Source organism: Bidens hawaiensis, unplaced genomic scaffold, assembly GCF_021521415.1.
Source record: "Bidens hawaiensis isolate Kalapana, Puna unplaced genomic scaffold, B.hawaiensis_p1.1 tig00025295_1, whole genome shotgun sequence".
Classification (NCBI taxonomy): domain Eukaryota; kingdom Viridiplantae; phylum Streptophyta; class Magnoliopsida; order Asterales; family Asteraceae; genus Bidens; species Bidens hawaiensis.
This window is the reverse complement of record NW_027494034.1, coordinates 63,289-84,120: the sequence shown is the minus strand read 5'-3', so window position 1 is coordinate 84,120 and position 20,832 is coordinate 63,289. Positions and strand designations below refer to the sequence as shown.

The 20,832-nt window shown below is 36.1% G+C and overlaps 1 long non-coding RNA gene and 1 pseudogene across 2 annotated transcripts in view; both read right to left on the bottom strand.

The window, feature by feature from the left end:
- The window catches only part of LOC143571265 (uncharacterized), a 168,572-nt gene that overhangs the window by 118,595 nt on the left and 29,145 nt on the right, over positions 1-20,832 (bottom strand). The window lies entirely within an intron of this gene.
- LOC143571263 (alpha carbonic anhydrase 1, chloroplastic-like) overlaps positions 17,027-20,832 on the bottom strand; it is a 34,356-nt pseudogene continuing 30,550 nt past the window's right edge. The window contains exons 2-7 of the transcript XR_013142066.1: positions 18,515-18,570; positions 18,139-18,470; positions 17,820-17,926; positions 17,640-17,742; positions 17,248-17,426; positions 17,027-17,167 (exon numbers count right to left, since the gene is read on the bottom strand). The product of XR_013142066.1 is annotated as an alpha carbonic anhydrase 1, chloroplastic-like (transcript). The remainder of the gene's footprint in view (positions 17,168-17,247; positions 17,427-17,639; positions 17,743-17,819; positions 17,927-18,138; positions 18,471-18,514; positions 18,571-20,832) is intronic.

The window sequence follows — 20,832 nt, the reverse complement described above, 5'->3', positions numbered from 1 at the left end:
TTCACCCTGGAATGCGTCAACATCCACGCCTGCGTAAGGAAGAAAAGTGTTAAAAGATTAAGCTATGAAGATAAAAGCTAAAGGAAAGTTGTACTTACGGGTTTTCTTGAGCCTAAAAGTACGGAGAGGCGGGGACGGACCCGATGGAGCCGGCCTCTTTGCGCCGGTCACCGTCGTCTTCTTTGGCTCTCCGGAGGTGACAGTCGCAACCTCCGGAGCGGTGGTCTTATCACCACCGGGATTCCCCGCCACCTCTTCGCTCTCGGTCTCCGAATCAGACCGAGGCGCTGGATCGGCAGTGGAGGCCTTCTCTTTCCCTTTCCCGCCGGCAGCCTTCTTCTTCCGCACCAACGGAGGACCATCTGCGGATTCCTCATCAGAACATACGATTAAAGGAATTCCAGCAGAGGTTTCAACATTGAGGGGTCGAGGGTCGAATAACGCCTTACCTGGCCGACGGGCACTAAGGATCTCATGGCCTAGCGGATAGACCTCCACGAACCGATCCGCCGTTTGTTCTAGGATGGGCAACTCGTTCTCGTCTAGAGCGCGAGTTCCCATCCGGGCGGGACCGTCAGCCTCCCGCGGATTAAGAAGCGACTGCAGGTCGTTCCCCTCTGAAATAAACAGGAAAAAAGTTATAAGCAATTCAGAATCAACAATAAGAGACAAATCATACTGTAAGGAACAGAGTTCGAACCGTATTCTAGGACGATTAGGATCTTTTGCGCATCGGCAGCCTTCCACACCCGGCTCATCCCCAGCATCACCATCCCGGACTCCGAAAACCGGTAAACCGGAGATTGGACCCGAGATATCTTCGCAAACCATTCCGCCTCCTGGTAGCTGGAGGCGTGAAGGCTGGGAAGTGCTTGCCCGTTCTTGAATTTCATGGCAATGGGGATGGCGCGAGCGGATATGAAGAAAAACTCCCTCTTCCACGCACGAAGACTGCGCTCGGTCGCGCAGATCTTTAAACCCTTAATACGGGTTGTCAACGTGTACCACCCCTGGATGCACCTCCAAGTGTAGAAGGTCATCAGGCGGTCAACATAGGGCTCAACGCCCAGTATCCGGCACACCCACTCAAAGTGGCGAATCTTGGCGATCGCCATGGGGTGCAACTCGGTCAAATGAACACCGTGCCTCTCAAGGACTCGGTAAACAAACTTTGTCAATGGGAACCTAAGATTCCCATAGACAAAGAATGCTGCATAAACCCCGATCTTGCCTCTGGGGGCATCGTACACGGTCTGATGGGGTTCAGGAAACTCAGGCTCGAGTGACTCGAGCATGAACTTCCTGACAACATACCGGTACAGATCGCCGGGCAGAGCACACTGGCACTCACCAGCAGTACTCTTGTCATCGGCTGTAGACTCGAGATCACGTGAAGACATCTTGTAAAAGAAGACGATTTCGGGAAAATGCTGGCCTGAAAAGGTGAGTATTCGCCGGAAATCGCTAAAAAGATGAAGAGAAGAGTGAAAGTGTGGATTACAAAGAACCCTCTCCCCCTTTATATACTAATCGCAATTAATGCGATGAATTAAATGCGGAGGAGAGAGAAATCGAAGGTGCAATGAAACTATGACACGTGGCAAAAAGCAAGCTGGCAACAGCTGTTGACAGCTTGCATACCATTAATTTCGCGGCCACGCGCCCGAAAAATCGCGCCCACGCGCCTAAAAAAGCGTCTGGAATGACCATGTACTGTCACGTCACCATAACTTCCTGCACGTCCTGACACAGTCAGAAGAAACCGTCGCACGACGTTTCAGAGGTTTGGACTGTTCTTATCTTTCCACCAACTTAGAATTTCAAAATTCAAAATTTAAAAATATTAAAAAGTAAGCGGGAAAATACCCCTTACCTTGGCAAACAAGTAACCATAAGACGGATGCGGGTACAGTGTTAAGGCCAAACCCTTCACATACCTAGCACCCACAGGGAATTGAAGCCAAGTAAACCTTGGCAAACAAGTAACCGTAAGACGGGTGCGGGTACAGTGTAAAGGCAAAACCCTTCACATACCTAGCCCCCACAGGGAATTGACGCCAGGAATACCTTGGAAGTAAAGTAACCGTAAGACGAGCGCTGGTAGTGTTAAGGCAAAACCCTTCACATACCTAGCGCTCCGCTGGGAATTGAAACCAAGAAGGATCTTCTGGGCAATGCTTGCGAAAACGGAAATAACATCCCCGCATAGCGGGAACGTCGAGAACTACGTTGTTTGAAGCTCCAGGATGGAATTGGTGGTTTTAACATAATTGATCACTATGTTCAAAACTAACAAAACCTCATGGAGAATCCACACAAGTGGGACTCAACGCTCCTGACTTGCGAGGAGGTTACAGACCTACCCGCATCATACCCAAAGACCAAGCAGGAAACTCGAGAATTTCTGCAAGTGACAAGGACTTCCGCGGGAAGAATCTCCATGGAAAACCTTAAAAAACCCTTTTCAAAACCCTTTAAGTCCAAAAGTTCACCTCACTTTATTAAACACGCATGAGAAGAACATTGGACTGGGGGGACTTGAAGAGGTAGGTCCCAGCAGAGCCCAGTTGGACCCGCAAGACTCACCTTGAACAGGGACGTCTGCGCAGAAACCAATTGGATCCGCAGGACCAACCGTGCTCAGAGACGTGACGTCCTTACGCGCAGTACGCAAGCTGTTCCCGCAGGAAATGCCTCCCAATGGTGAAGGACTCCGCCTGTCCCCACAGCCTCGGATACAAGCCATAAGAGAAGGCCACCCGCGCAGCAAGGCTACACGCACAAGGCACTTAGCTCTCAAATCACTCAGTGTCACCTGAATGAATGAGCGAAGCCGGGAACAATCCCGCACAAGGGCGGGAGGGGGAATACTCCCGCCCAAATAAGCCAGTCCGTACGATACGGGAAGATCTTCTGTACTGTACCTGACGAGGTATGGGAAGAAGATCTGACTAAAGATACGACAGCTTATTGACAACAGTATGGCGAGCATCATGCTCCTGCACTGTATGTCACTATTAGCCGCTGCCTACTCACCAACTACTGCCATACCACGTGCATAGCCGGCAGTTGGTGGAAAAGGAATAGTACACAGCAGGGCTGATCACTATCAGCCGCTACCTACCCACCAACTACCAGCAGGACACGTGCGTAGGCCACTGTTGGTGGAACAGGAATACTGTTGCAGCCGGCCACACCTCCTTGGAAACCTACCTTCGGCTATAAATACCACAAATGGTATGACCATCTCATCTTATCTTGTATCACCATAATATACCTGATATCTGCTCTAGCAATCTCTTAATATACATTTATATTTAAAGAGCAATCTAGTCTGATTCTCACGCCGGAGGGTGGTCACAAGGAGGAACCCCCCCTTCTCAGTGACAAGCTCACGGTGTCTGTTTTGCAGGTTATCAGAAGAACCATCTTCTCTGGGTCTAACCCCTCGTGGGAAACATCTATCTAACCCCCAGGTTATCCGTAATCTGCCCGGGTGTCCGGTTAGTGTTTCTTCATGACCGATTAAGTCCATTTTTATCATTAATGTTACTTGTAGAGTAACAATATGCAAGTAGTTGGTAAGTTGTCACATCTTTTCATAAGCACGTAGGTTGAGGATACCACAAAATTTAACGAGTCTCAGAGCATTCTCATTCCATCCATTATCTTCTCTTTCATCTTTAAATTTTTAAAAAAAAAAAATCAACTAAAAGCTAACTCTATCCCATCCACTATTTGTTTACCCCAACCTTAAATTATAAAAAGTTGTTATACCAACTTTTTATATATAAAAAGTTACTATTCATCATTCTTTAAATTATTGTGAATACATAAAAACGAGAAATATAATAAAATAATTGTTTGTGAGTATGATAAAGATAAAAATGATAGATGGGTTCTGAAAGATTTTTAAAAATGAGTATTAAATTTTAAAAACTATTAATTTTAGTTAAATTATAGAATAAAAAATGATGGATGAAATGTGAATGCTCTTAATTATTGATTGATGACCTTGATCTAAGGTTGGAGCGTCCATCCACTCCCTACGTACACATTTTTTACAATCTCTCTCATATTAGCCTCACATTCTCTTTCAATCCGTCTTTCACCGCAATCCATCTTTTATACATTTTATATATTTATTGTTTTTTAAAAACCAAATTAACTAAACTATTAAAAAAACAAACTAACTAAACTATTTTAAAATACAAATTAAACAAACATAATATAAAATTAAATAGGAATATTGGCCTCATATAATCCCAACTATGGCCCATTGGCAAATATAAGGACCAACTATCGAAATGGCAAAATATAATCCCAACTACGCATGTGGGTGGAAAATTAACGGGAAGTTAACCTTCCGTTAGTTTTTGTGACGTGGCGGCTGAGTTGTCACGTAACCGGCTGACTGGGATGCTGACTGGTATATTAATTAAAAAAAACATATAGATTAAATTAACGAGGATGATGACATGGAATTCGTAATATACTAAAACCTAATAATTTCGTCACTCCTTAATCAATTGACCAGTCACCATTCACTCTCACCCTAATTGTCTCCTTAATCAATTGATCGCCGTTTCACTCTCACCCTAATTCTCTCCTCAATCAAGCCCCAATTTCTTCATTTTCGTCTGCTTCACTCCAAACCCTAGAAACACTGACAATGGGTGATAATATTATCATCGACTTCAAGACAGGTGGGAAATTTGAGGTCGAACCTCCGAAGCTAAGGTATGTTGGTAATGTAAAAACTACTTCATTAGAGTTAGATGTTAATAAGCTATCCTTTTTTGAGATACTTGGATATGTAATGGATTATGGTCCGTATGAAAAGAAGGAAGATTTGTGGTTGTATGCCATGATACCCGGTGATGGACGTGTGAAATTGTTGGATAGTGATAGTGTAGTGCATGAGATGGTTTCCTTGTTAGGTGCATCAGAACGTTTGATCATATATGTACAAACCCAAAAGATAACCAAACCAAAGCCATCGGAGCCCAATTATCCTCAAGCCAAGCCCATTAACATGGAATCCCAGCCCACCCAGCCCATTAACATGGAAGCCCAACCCACCCAGACCATTAACATGGAAGCCCAGCCCATTAACATGGAAGCCCAGCCCACTAACCCTCAAGCTCTTGCTAACCCAGTCCTAGTTATTGCAGCCACTTCTCCATCAACTACCTTAAGTCCTCGTAGGTATTCCAAGAATACAGCAAGAAAGCAGGTATTCCCAATTTCACCAGTTAAGATTTCAACACCAGTAGTCAACATTTCATCACCACCAATTGTTCAAACTCCACCTTCACCACCAATTGATAAACCTGCATCCCCAATTCATAGTAGTTCATATGAGTCTACTGATGTTGGATCTGGTGATGATTCAGAGGATGAATCTTATAATTTCAATCTGGATGATGATGAGGGATCTGAGGATGAAGAGTTCAGGAGCTCATTTGTTGCAAGAAAACAAGTGAATGAACGGGCTGTTGAAAAACAAAAGAAGCTTCTTGATGATTTGTTGAAAAACAAAACAAGTGAAGATGCAGATGATTTGAAACTTCTTAAGTCATGTGGGGACCAGTCACTTAGACACATACAGTAGTTATGAAGATTCAGATGGTGATGTTCACACACCTGGAAATAGTGAAGATGATGAAATAAGAGGCAACAAGTACAGAGAAAATGTTCCAATTGTAGGTAAGCAAACTGATTGAGCAAATTTTAACTGGTCTGTTGGAATAAGGTTTATAAGTAGGGAGGCTTTTAGATCAGCTGTGAAGAAGTATGCCGTGGTAAATGGTAGGAATCTGTCTGTTTCTTCTAGTAACAAGCACAGAGGTGGCAGAATAAGTAGTAAGTGTGTAAAAGGGTGTCCATTCAAGTTGTTTTGTTCATATGATACTGGAAAAAAAGCTACATGATTAAATCTGTAACAAATGAACACAGTTGCCAAAGAAACATGAAAAAGAATAGGCAATTGACTAATTTATACATTGCTACTGACTTTTTACCAATGTTTAAAGCAAAACCAAATTGGTCTGCCAAAGATATTCAAGATGTAGTTAGAGAAAAGTATCATGTGATCATAAACAAGTGGATGGCTTATAATGCCAAGAGTTGTGCTTATAAAATGTTGCATGGGTCAATGAGGGATCATTACAGCAAACTTGGTTCATATATAGCAGCATTAAGAAAGGCAAACCCAACATCAACATTTGAACTAGTTACTGTCCCACCAGGATACAATAGGGAAGATTTGGAAGCATCCCCAATAGAATCTTTTTTCAGGTACATCTTAACTTTTAATGATTATATAGTTTTAGTTAATATATAGAAGCTTTAACATAGAATTGGTATGTTTTCAGGTTGTTTGTATGTTTTGATGGTTTGAAAAGGGGGTTTCTAGCAGGTTGTAGGAAAATTTTGTGCCTAGATGGTTGCTTCCTTAAAACCTTTCTGGGTGGTATTTTATTGGTTGCTATTGGTAGGGATCCAAATAATCAAATGTATCCTGTAGCATGGGCAGTGGTTGAGGGTGAAAACAATGATAGTTGGGAATGGTTTATGCTTGAGTTAAGTAAGTGTTTAGATGTGACTGATGATGGGAAAGGTTGGACATTGATCTCAGACCAACAAAAGGTATTTGTGACTTAATCATTTGTCACATTTACATACATATACTAATATTTTGGTCTGTTGTGATAGGGACTTGTTAATGCTATTCATGTGGTGTGGAAGAATGCTGAACACAGAAACTGTGCAAGACATATTTTTGCCAATTGGCATAAAGACTACAAGGGTGAAGAGTACAACAAACTTTACTGGAGGGCATGTAGGGCTTATACTGAAGTTGATTACAATGCTGCAATGAAGGAGATGTATGATATATCACCTGATGCAGTGGAAGCATTAACAAAACAAAACCCTAAATGCTTCTCAAGGTGCTTTCTTGAAACTGATACCAAATGTGATGTGATAGTAAACAACATGGCAGAAACTTTCAATGGAACCATAGTTGCAGCTAGATCCAAACATGTCATTGATATGTTAGAGGATATTAGGGTGCAAGTAATGAGCAGGCTAGCAACAAGGTACACACAGATGTTACAAAAAAATGTGGTTGTTTGTCCTAGGATTCAAGCTAAGATTAATAAAGAGAAAACTTGGGCCCATAAATGTAAAGTATACCCCTCATCAACAGTTGTATTCCAAGTAAGTGATTTTGATGAAGACTTTGTAGTGGACATATGTGAAAGGTCATGCACTTGCAGAAGGTGGGACTTAACTGGTGTACCATGTAAGCATGTTTGTGCATTGGCTGGGTTCTTGAAAACAAATGCAGAGGATTTTGTTAATAAGTGTTATCTTAAGGAGCAATACTTGAAGGCTTATGAATTCAGTATTACTCCTTTGCCAAGTGAAAGGTACTGGCCACATGTGGACTTACCTCTTGACCCACCTCCTGTGAAGAAAATGCCTGGAAGACCAAAGAAAAACAGGAAGAGAGACCTACATGAAGATCCAAAGAAGCCAGGAAGGTTGACTAAGCATGGAGTTGTTATGAAATGTAGTTATTGCAAGTCCACAACGCACAACATCAAGAAGTGCCCGGAGAAACATAAGGGTAAAAAAGTGACAGATGTGAAAAACAAAAAAGGAAGGCCAAGAGCACAACCAAAACCAACACCAACACCAACCCCAACCCCCAACTAAGGGTGTTTCAACCCAGTCAAGTCAACATGTGTCTGGTAAGTTTCATTTTTTATGTAACAATATTGTCTTGTTTGTTATTTAATCATGTATGTTTCTCTCATTTATGATAGTCAGGTTCTAAAAGGCCAAGGGGATGGGACAGACTACCAAAGGGTAGATTCACCAAGGCCAAGTCAAGTCAACGAAGCCAGTCAACCAACACAGTCAACCAACACAGTCAACTCAGCCAAGCCAACCAACATATTCCTCTGTTGCAACAAGGAGTAAGAGCAAGGGAGACAAAGAAGCTAGTTGAATAGTGTTGAATTTGGTTGAAATGTGTTTTTAAGACAAGTAATCTACTATTTTGGATGAATGTAATCTGTTCTGGTACTAGTAACATGTATGCTATGGTTATTTTGTATGACTTTATGTGTGGTTATTTTGTATGACTAAATGGTTATTTTTGGATGAATGTAATGGTCAACTGTTTACTTTTTGGTTTGATTTTGACCAAGGGTATTTTGATCATTTCTGGAATAAGGGTATGGTTATTTTGTTAGTGCAGATTGTTAGTTAGTGCAGATTGCTTATTAGTGCAGATTGCAGATTAGTTAGTGCAGGTATGGTTATTTTGTTAGTGCAGATTGCAGATTGTTAGTGCATATTGTGGATTGTTATTGCTTATTAATGCATATTGCAGTTAGTGCAGATTAGTGCACATTGATGATATTGCACATTACTTAATGCAAACCATTGCAGTCATATTAATACAGGTTGCACATTGAATTCAATAACAAAATGATGTGTCCAAGTAGATTAAACAATTGCATTCAACTTACAAACAGCCAAGTCAACATAACAAAATGATGTGTCCAAGTCAAAATAAGAAACTGATTATCAAACCTAAAACATCCAACATATTGCTATCATTACAACTATTAAACCTAACACAATTTGAAGCTTCCAATTGTTCTTTTTCAGCAAACACAGATCCTTTAGTTTCTGGTTTTCTTCTTGCAAAAGCATGTTCTGTAACTTCAAGTTTTTCATCCTTAAATCTTCAAGTTCTTGTTCTTCTCTGGTTTTGCATATGCATTGGCCATGCTCCTTCAAAAACTCATCAATCTCTTGTTTCCACATGAAGAATTTGCAATCTTCATTCTAAAAACACACAAAGATTGTAATTGACCAACAGAATTTGATAATTTGTACATTGGACGGGAGTACTTACAGGCAATAAAGGGCACCCATAGAACTCTTCTCCATTGCGAACACTTTTATGCCCAGCAACTCTAACAACCGAAAGCAAATCATGTTTACAATACACCTTCCCATCAAAATCAACCATAAACCTTTTAGGGTTTTTCTTACGGCGAGATGACGAAGTGGAAGACGAGCTCAATTCCATGGATTCGTGTTTCTAGGGTATTTGAATGATCCCAATTTGGGGGTTTAGGGCGTAATTGAACGAACCAGGTGGTTTTGATTTAATCTATATGTTTTTTTAATTAATATACTAGTCAGCATCCCAATCAGCATCCCAGTCAGCTGGTTACGTGACAACTCAGCCGCCACGTCACAAAAACTAACGGAAGGTTAACTTCCCGTTAATTTTCCACCCACATGCGTAGTTGGGATTATATTTTGTCATTTCGATAGTTGGTCCTTATATTTGCCAATGGGCCATAGTTGGGATTGTATGAGACCAATATTCCAATTAAATAACATTATAATCAGGTATGTATTTCGAAGATATCGCACTGACCTCATTCTTTATGATCATATTGTGCAAAATAACGCTAGTGTACATGATCTTTCTTATTTATCTAGGATGCATTACCCATGCCGATAATCAATTTATTCACAATTTCGATTTCAAAACACCAAAAGCCTTTTAACGCTTTTTTGTCTTCTTTTTTGTTGCGAAAAATGGATAGTGGTTGGTTTATTTTATAGTTTTAAATTATTTAATAAGTTTTTAATTTAAAATGTAACGGTAATACAATTTGAAAGAGACATTGGAGGCAGGGTGAACAAGACGGCTACGTCTGGCCGGGTGACTTTTGTTTGGCCTCGAGATATCCGGGGCGGTGCTCTTGCTGGTACATGGGCACCCCCGGACCGGTGATTGTACCCTGTCCACCCTAAGACAAGGCAGGCAATAAACATTGAAGTTTATTTCTTCTTTTGTAAACCATATGATTAATTCAAATATTTATAGTAGGGTTTAGATCAAATAATTATTTTTATTGTGAGAAATGTACAAATAACTAGAGTAATTATGTTAACATTAGAGTTATTGTTATTACTCTATAATTTTTAAACTAAAGTAATTATTATTTCATTATTTTTCTAATATAATTACTTTAGTTGAAAACTGTAATTAATTATTTGTATATTTAGTATGCTAATTTTATTTCTACGGTATCCACCACTTTTATAATAATAATTACCGAGTAAAGTAATAATTTAACATGTGCCGTTCAAATAATAATAAAAATAATAAATTATTAATTATTTTTATTATAATTTCTTTTATCATGGATTTTAACAATTTTTTGTCTTGAATTGATCTACACTTGAACCAAAGTTTCTCTCTTGTATAAATATCTTCCAATTTGTACATTTAAAACGCTCCCTCCCACAAGTATTTTATGAAAACTTAAATCAAGTACTGTGAGTCACTGAGTCCACCTAAACATAAACAATGCCGCAAGTAGATTCAGAACCTCAACCTCCGGCATGCCACGTCGGCGACCGTAGAATCACGTGCGAGACACTCGCCGACGAGCTACGAGATCAGGACATTCCAGAAAGCACAGTAGTCAATTACGCGCCAGAATCATTCTGGCTCTCAAAGGACTCTGAATTCGACTGGTTCGATCGCAACGCCTTCTTAGATCGAAACGAATCGATTAAAGGAAACTCCAATTCGATTAATCTGACTCCGATCGTAAATCCGAACGCTAACGGGAGTTCGTTGCAGATATCGTTTTTGAATTCGAAAGCGCCGTTGAAAACGAGCAATATTGATTCGAAGCGTAGGAACTGTAAGCTTGCGAACATATTATTGTTTCCGAAGAGATCCGATTCGATTGGTAAAGAACCGGCTGCTCTTTCGATGACTGAACCGTCGTCGCCGAAGGTGTCGTGTCTCGGTAGAGTTAGATCGAAGAACTGTCCTCGCCGGAGGAAGGTGAATAGACCGGCAATCGAACCGGAGGAAAAAGGTGTGACTCGACGGAAAACCGGGTTTATGTGCTGTGTACGGTTGTTGTTTCGATCTGGTTGTTATGGTGGTGGAAAGAGTAACGGATCGTCGGAATATTCGGTTCCGGGAAGGAATAATGTGGCAGTTGTCGGCCGGACGGAAGACTTGAGGTGAGGTGAGATGTTGACTGAACAGACCGTCAACCGTTGACTAGGGTTGTTTGTTAGGCTGGGGCCCACCTAGCCGATAGGGCACGGTAAAAATAGTCCTGCGAGCTGTAAAAGACTAAAAGGTAAAGTTAAACCATTTGTTTACTTATTCAATTAGTGACGGTTGCATCGATTTCTTTGGTGTTTATAAATATTTCTTTTTCTTGCTTCGTATTTTTTAATGTGTATATAGCCGGCATTGATAAGAATCAATTTTAATTAAAAATAATAATAATAATAATTTGTGGTTAAAAGAATGGAGGTAATGCGATTAATCCAAAAACGCAACAAGCGACCAAAATTTCAAATTTAACCTACCTAAGTCTCCAAAGTCGTGATTTTTGTGCATTTTAAGCCCGACTTTCGGGGCTCAGATGGGCTAGATTTAAAATTGGTTGCATTCTACGTTTTCGAGTTGATCACATGGTTACAAACTGTACTTGCTTGTATGGAGTATTTGTAAAACACTTGTAGATTTGTGTGTAAATATCAAGTGCTTTATTCATTATTATATTAGTGTTTGATGTGTGTTATATTAAAAAAGTAACACTAAAAAAACACTTTACGTTTAAGGTTTTACCTCATAGAGATGCATGTAATCATTATTTTTTTTTAAGATATTTTTGTATTTGAGTATAACTTTGGAATTAAATATACCTTTTAAGAAATATAAATAAGACATCAACGAAATTTTGTGCAATATGATAAGAATGCAGCATAACTATTAATAATTTTATACCTCAAAAAACTATTTAAACGGGGCAAATATTAGGAGTTTTATCATGGTAAAATACATGATGTGCGTATAAAAATGACTGTAATTGGTATGAAATTGATATGCAAATCGAAATCTTTAATCTCGTCAAAGAGCCAAACCGTCGAGTTTTCATCTTCATTGCTCTTTATGTGTAAATCAATCTTTCATAGATTTTTTGGTTCCTCAATGACTAAAATTTGATAGGCTTATCTTGTTTGTGGTTTGGAGATTTGGCGAATAGTATGATAAAAAAGAATTTCATTATTTTGAATTTCAGTTATGAGTTTTAACCTTTTTGTGAACTTGAGCATAAATGATAATTTAGTATACAAACAAGTTGTTTGATGTAATGCTTAAATCAAAACCCAAAGATTTTTTTTTCTCATGTAATTAATTTAAGATGTGAATTGAAGGTTAGGTAAGAGATTAGATTGGAAAAAAAAATCAGAAGATAAAATTTAACCAAATTGTTGTTCTTATGTTTCTATTAAATATATTACCATATAAGTCATTTATGAGAATAAAATTTTAGGAATATAAGCGTATTAGAAAATTATAAAAGAATATATTAACTCTAACACTGTATTTCCGAGTTTCATTTAACAATGGAAGGGGAAGGAAAAGAGAGCAAAATATGAAAAAAAAAAAATCATATTCCAGAGATTTTTTAAGAAGAGAATGAGAGGGGAAATGAAGCAGGGGCGAATGTAGCTAGTAACCATGGGTAGCATCTGTTACCCCTCAACTTTTCATCAGTAGTGTAAATTTTTTTTTTTTTTTTGATAATTTTCGTATTTCGTTACCCCTGAAAAAATATAGCGTTACCTCTCTTTGTTTAAAGCCCAACCAAATTAAAAGTTAAAACTAATTAAAACTCAACTAAAGTTTAAAGCCTAACCAAATTAAAACTCAAACCAAATATAACTATTGTTCATTGTTCTCTTATATTTGGGCTTTTGTTTAAGCCGGACATCAGCATGCAACAAAACAAAGTTTCATTCAGCCATCGTCCACCCCACGATGCCTCGACCCCCTGTTGCCATCCTTCGGTCATCGGACCTCCATGCCACAGCCGAGTAGCCTCTTTCATGGTTCGACTTCTACTTGTTTAATTTATGTATTCTTCTACTTTTATCTAAAATTGTAATTGTTTAATTTGTTTATATAAATTGTTAATTTGGAATGCTTATGGACAATTGAATATTTGAATGATTGATTATAGTTTATTGGATATTTGAATAATGTAAATAAAATTGATTAGGATTTGAGGTTTATGTGTAAATTGGAATTGATTATAGGTTTATGGTTTAAATTTTGTTTCTTGAAAATTAGGGAGCTTGAAAGATAAAATGACAAAGCCTTATTAGCAATCCAAAATTCCAAGAAAATGATGATATCGATCCAACACTAAATTAAAAAAAAAAGAAATTATTATATGAAATGGGGTAAAAATGAATTTGTTTATTTATAAACTACGGTAAAAAAGTATTCATTTACATTGTATGAAATATGGTTAAAAAAAATTTGAACGTCACTCATGAGATTTTCGTCTAGATCCACCACTGAAATGAGAGACAATGCTTGAAAATTTGAGCATATTATTATGCTCCTAAATTAGAGAGATTAGAAGAGAAAATATTTGAGTATAATAATAATAATATAGTTTACTTAAAGGGTATAATAGGAAAATTGTATTTTTTTTTCCTTTCCTCTTAACTTGAGAACACCTAAAATGTTTAATTTTTTTTTTCTTTCATTTCATTAACCCAGGGAACATGAAATATAATCACACATTTTACTTTCTCTACCTTTCTTTCTTGTCCTAATTCTACTTACTCCCCCTCCCCTCCTTAAAGCTTCTTTTAAGCCAAAACTCTTTTGAACAGTATGTTATATAAAAGGAAATTAAAAGACATTTGTTCTAATAGTAACAAAGTGTTAGATAAATGTATTCCTGTTAAAATGATGAGTATTTAATTCGTGAGATAGATAAAAAGATATGGATTTAAAAGTATAATTAAAGAACACCTAAGTTTACCAATCTAATACAATACCAAATTAAATACTTCTAAACCTCTTTTGTGGATCCTAGAACAATGGATCTAGTTTCACTTGTCTAAATAGATAAGCATACCACAGTCCTCACACTTGTGTTTTTTCTATACTGTAAGTTTTCCTCTAAATTGGTTTATTTAGTTCTCTTGAAGAAAGCTTCACAAAATAATATTTCGTCCATCGTATGAAAACTATCATAACGATCAATATTAGTTATATTACAGCTGGGAACTCACAGCTTTATTTTTGGACATAAAAATACTTGGGATGAAAACTTCTACAAGAAAATCACAAATCCTTGAATTTCTCATCCAAACATTAAGTGTGAAATTCTAATTCTTCTCTTGTTCATAACCGAGACTCCCAAACGTGTTAATGACATTTACTGCCAGGCATGGGATTTCTCTAAGTCAACACAATCATCACAATCATTCCCTTAAGGGATTTATCGCCATAAATCATGTTTGTCCAACCATGCTAAATGAGACATGAGCGACTTTGATAACACTTGTAGATTCAACATCACATACCAATCAATATTGTTTCCACTGCCTTGCGTAACTTTGCAACCATGAGATCACGATTTTAATTCTCTACGTAACAATACCAGGGGTGGAAGCTTATCGGGATGTCGCAAATCATGAAATTTCTCTCGCCAAAAATATGTTGATGGTAATATTTATGGCTTGCCTATAAACTTAAAATCTTTTTTGTAACAATAGATGTGAGATTTTTTTAAAGTGTCACGTTATCAATTTCTATTATAAATGCAAAAATGAAAATTAAGCCGTATCTCATGTGTCAAAAGATAGTAACCCGAGATATTAGTTTATTCAGTGGGATTGTTATCTATTAGTTCTTTTTTGAATAGTATGTAATATTAATAATATGTTTGTTTTGATATTTCACGACAACTAAAAAGGGAATCAGCATATCTAAAGAGGCATGGGTTGAGAACACACAAAAAGTGAAGACACGTATTTGGCTTTTCAACCTTTAATCATGTCATTGAACTAGCCAAACGAACTAAGGTATGTTTGGACTCACTTTGGCATAAACAAACTAATTGTTGAAGTAACATAATAATCAATGTACAAACCACGATTACAAAACGCAAACCCTAGACGACGCTAAGGTTTGAATTCTAATCATACACTCCTTTTTATACTTGTTAAAAGTTAAAACTATTACAATGTATATATCTCTTACACAAGTCTATGTAAAAGAGATTTGCAGTATAGAGTGTTTCCCCAAGTTTTAGCAATAAAAAGTATACTTTAAAAGTTTGCCGCCGAACAATCAGAAGCGAGTCTTAACGAAAATATGAAACTTTGGCGAGATTATCGACATACCTAAATCTTTCCCTTTTATTCTTGTTTCATATCTTCTTGTGCTTGTGAGAAAACAAGATCTTAGAAACACAAATCTTCTTCTGCTCGTTTATAAACTTCACGTTGCTCCACTTGCAACTATGTATAAATATGATTTTCGATTAGACTAAACTCATAGGGGTTGGTGTGATTAGTTTGGAAGACTGGCGTTGAACTTATTAGTAAACGGTTAGTGGATCATTTGCAAAGAAAAGATTGGCTTTAAACTGATTTGTAAATAGTTAGTGGATCATTGACAAAGTAGTCACGTAAACAACAAACCAATGTTGTAAAACTAGGTTTACAAGGCGAGTACTCCCCGAATACTTACTACAAGGTATGTCATTGGGGCGAGTTTCTTTAACAACGCCTAGTTATTAAGAATCGATCAAAGGTGGTCAACTTCGGCTAGAAACACATCTAGTCGGTGAACTTGGGTCGATTTCGACTTTAAAAAATAAAACATAATTCGTATTTCTATAATATTAAAGAACAAATATCATTTTTTTAACTAATGATTAGCAATTTAAAATAATTTATTATTTAAGAATGTATTTTTCTTATTTATATTGATATTCACCTATTTTGTTATAAATATTAGTAAACTTATGATATTTGACATATATATAATATCCAAAACTTAATTTTCTTCTTACCATCTCTTCAAGTACACCCAACTTCCCAGTACAATCATACAGCAAACTGCGTGTGATGGATCGTTAGTCTTCATGCAAATGAACATCTAGTTGGCTTTTCATGTGGCTTAATCAAATGGTTTCTTTTTACAAAAGGGTAGCATTTGATTCAGCAAAAGATCTAACAAAAGTGGTGATTATTATATATTATAAGACGCTCAGTTACATTTACATAAAACTCGTTAGTTGTATATCATGCTCTATTAACATCAATTAATAGTTTTTAATTTGTAAAGGAAATATTCATTTTGGCAAATAGACTGGTATAAATGGGACCCACAACCACATGCCTCAAATAGTGCATATCTAGTAGAGGTATAAAAAAACCGGGTTGGGACCGGTTTTATGTAAACCGAACCGGTTTTACAATAACCTCGGTTTCAGCTGAACCGATTTCCAAACTGACCCAAACCGTCAGTTTCAGGACCGGTTCCTCTTTAGATCTATCAAACCGGTTTTAAAGCCGGACCGGTTTGGGTTAAAACCAGTTAAACCGCTTTTAATCTAGTTAAACCGGTTCTAAACCGAACCAAACCACAATGGACCAGTTACACAACTCTTGCTCTAAAACCGGTTTCTAAACAGAACCGGTTTGGGTCAAACCGGTTTTGACAAGGCTTTGACCAAACCGGTTCGGTTTAGGAAAAAACCGGTTTTGTACACCTCCAATATCTACTATCTAGTGATCTATACGGGAAGCATGTGTTCTTTGATTGTTTAAAAAAATGTGTTCGTTGATACTTGAGACACAAAGAGAACCATTGGAGTGAAGGGATGGGACCCACACCGGTACTACACAAAAATAAAGTTTGTTTACTATAATTTTTTTTAGAACGGCAACTTTTTTAGATTTAGGCTACCGCGCTCTCCAAATTTGGAGAGCTCCGATACCCCACTTTAGCCAAACTATAATTAATATTTATTTCAACTTAAGTACTTAAGTCATTTAGTATTTAAATAATGTCACGATTAACGTGATGCACACTTTCTTTTGATCAAAACTTGTGCATACATAATTTTAATTAAAAGTGGTTCATATCAGCATCATCATATAGCTTTATATGTCTTCCGTTCAGTGGCTGAACTGGTCTTGAGTTACGCTTGTCATCCACAAGCAATGGCGCCTCTAACGCGTCTACTTGCTCTCGTGAAATTGAGCATACCTATAATTTTCGTTAAACCCAAATGACATCTTTTAAAAAGCTAGAGAAATTAATTTATAGCAATGAAATCATGATCATACCTTGCCAAGAATGCTCCAAATCACGCCTTCGGTGCATGGAGGCGTAGAAACGATCCGACATATCGGTAATACTTCCGTGAGTGTTTCCTAATTTCCGTGGTGGTGATGGTTCCGATAGGAATCTGGGCTTGTTTGTTACTATGAACCATTTTCCTCAATTGGGCCAGTTTGGACTGGATCTATTTAGTGTAGCAAATTGAATATCAATTGCTTGTATTTATTGCCATCTTTGGATACATACCAGTGATTGGTTCCGGTTTTCGTTTTGTCATTTGGTTATGTTTTTTTTTTTCTTTATCTTCTTCTTTGAATTTTGCAGTTTCATACACGCCCTTAATATACATAGTTATTATACCATGAAACATTTAATTTCCAATTATGTAACAACTTACCTTAGATAGAAGAGGGTCAGGATGATCATAACGGTAAAGAATGGCTACAACTGATACTTCCCCATCATTGGCTTTGTGAACCAAATGTAGCTCAGCAGCATACCTATAATTTTGAAGTATTATGTTAAATGTTTGACTTTAAAAGTCAAAGTGTATGGTTAAAACATAGGAAAGACATACCGAAGACCATTGAGGTGATGCTCGGAAGGTGAATGCCAATGCATTTGAATTAGACTATAATTTTTACCATTTATTCTCAACATTCCTGCATTTCCATCATAATTAATCTGCACCAGTTTTACCAATAACAATCTTGGTCAAAATGAAATGTTCAAAAGTCAAAGTCATATAAAAAACACATAAAGTCAAAATTGGTAGAAAGATTTACATGGTCCAACATTGAGCAAGATCAAGTTAAACATTAAAGATTAACTCCAAAAGTCAAAATTAAAGAAAAAAATCAACATTGATTAAATAAACAACATCAGCGAATACAAACCTGAACATTGTAGAGATTGTCCACAAGAGTAGCATTGACAGCAATATTATATTCGATGTCTAACGGCTTTAGGTTTCGATCATGATCGCATTTTGACTCTACTATGTTGACCGGAGACTGATGCTTTCCTTTAGAGCAGGCCGAGTATGCTGGGCTTAGACTCCCCCATTTTGATGGGTCAGATGGGCCCAAGTAAGTGAACTCCGGTGGTGGAGGTGCTCCCCCATTCACTGTTTGCCACCATTCAGTAAAAGAACAATCACAAATTACAAACCAAATATCCAAAAAGAACATATTTTAAAATTAAAACCATCACTTAACAATGGTTATAGCTAGACTTGTACTAGTTTTCAGATTTTGCAAGTAACATGTAAACAAACATTTAGGACTTTCTTTTTTCAAACATTAAAATCAAAATACGATAACTTTTAACTTATAAAAGTATATATATTAGCAGCCGCTTAATCTACGTAACAACTTCAAATTCCAACACTGAGTTACAATACTGTATAGATTGAAAATTGCATGTTATAGATGAAGAAATACATGCATATATGGAGATATAGATCATACCGATATTGGCGCATGTTCCAAGGAAGAAGGTCAAGGCCATGGAGAAAAAGGAAACATCTTGAATAGCCATGGGTAAATATAGAGAGATTCTTGCTTATGGCTTATGAAGATGATAACAGGAACAGGCTTATATATAAAGGATTTATTTTGTCACCTGCATATAACATGTTTATATTCCTGTCTATATATATAGACAGAGTGTGCTTTTGGAGGATAGCCAAATGCCTAAAGTATGTGACCTTTTGAATAATCTTTGTAAAGTAATGATAACTATTTTTAAGTGTTGCATCCTTTTAGTTACTGGTTGGGGTTATTTTTAAACAATAAATATTCTATAGCAAAAATAATGTATTTTAGTGCTTGTAAGTTGTAACTTTGTCCCAAAAAAACTTCTAAGCCATCCAACATGGCTGCTAGAACCTCACCAATTATATCTGAACTTGTAGAGTCCTTACCATAAAAAAATGCCTATTCAAGACGTTCCATTAAGAGGTTCAATTTTGCTTTGCAGTCTATAGATTTCTTGATTTTAGTTAAGTGTTTTCATCCTAACCAATCTACCTGTATTAATAAACAAAAATAATGATGATGATGCGTCATACCACATTCAATCTTAATTTTAATTTTTCTCTTATTTTCTAATCTTCACATTTTTTAATCCATGCTATCCATGGGTCATAGGTTTTATTGGTATCACCCATTAGTTATAACCCATATGAAAAAAAAATTAATGTAATTTAAATAACATTTACTTTTACTAACCTATTGCATCTAATTTTACTATTAGATATAGAAAATTTGACCATAATTTCTAAAAAAAAAACATATAAACCATTGAATATCTATAATAAGTTTAAAATTGAATAGTGAATTATTATTATTAAATTAGTTAAATAATGATTTACGAACCATTATTGTATAATAATTAGTGACATATGTTTATAATAGATACTTAGTTTTGTGTGCACTTCAAATTTCGTTGAATAAATACAATATTTATAATCTTATAATTTGTAAAACACTATTTAACTTACATTCGTATTGATCATATAGAACATCTTTAATATGTTTAGGTACCAATAATTGATTTTATATTTTTATGTCATCTTAAAACATTATTTCAATCTTAAGAAATTGTTAAATTTAAATATTGCATTTAAAGTGTGTGTGATTATATTAAAATTAATCTATAAATTCAAAAGAAAATCCCTAAATTACGTATGATTAAATACCTAAATTTCGGTTATTTAACAAATCCCGTGTGATACACGGGTTCAAAAACTAGTTGTTTATAAATAAAAATAAGAGCTTTTATATATCTCTCCTTTTTAAATCATTAATTACATATTTCTTCAATAACAAAAACAAATTACATATCTCCCTTCCTGAGATTATTAATTACATATTTCTACAAAACAAACAATCAACATATTTCCATTTTTTTTCACAACATATATATTATATATTTATCTGGACACCTTAGTTGACGTCAAACAAGTAACGTGTAACCGGACGAGTAACCGACAGATATAAATATGTAATATATATGTTTTAGTAATGGGAAATATGCAATTAATTTAGCAATTTATACATACATACATATACATACATACATATATATATATAGGGAGAGGATTAAGAGAGATCCTTCTTAGAGTGAGAACTATAAAATTAATAAAGAAATATTTTTAATTTAATTAAAAAATATATTTTTAAAATATTTTTTCTTTCATCCTTCTTATGTGTTGTTATTCTTCATCAGAAAAAAATATGTAAATTAAAATAAATAAAAAAAAATAAAAAAAAACTCGTTGTAGTGTACATATGCAATACATCGACTTGTTTTCTATTGCATATGTGCAATAGTGTGTATTTTATATGTGAAATGGTGTTGAATAACATATATGAAATTTTTGTATTGTATATGTGATATAGTGTTATATTATAATATTATATGCAAAAATAAAAAATTTGATATAGTGTATATGCACATTGGTGTTGTATTATATATGTGCAATCATGTGTATTGCATACATGAAATATTGTTGTATTTGCATATACTCAATAGTGTGTATTGTATAATGCAATTGCGTTGTATTATATGCAATACAAACTATTGTA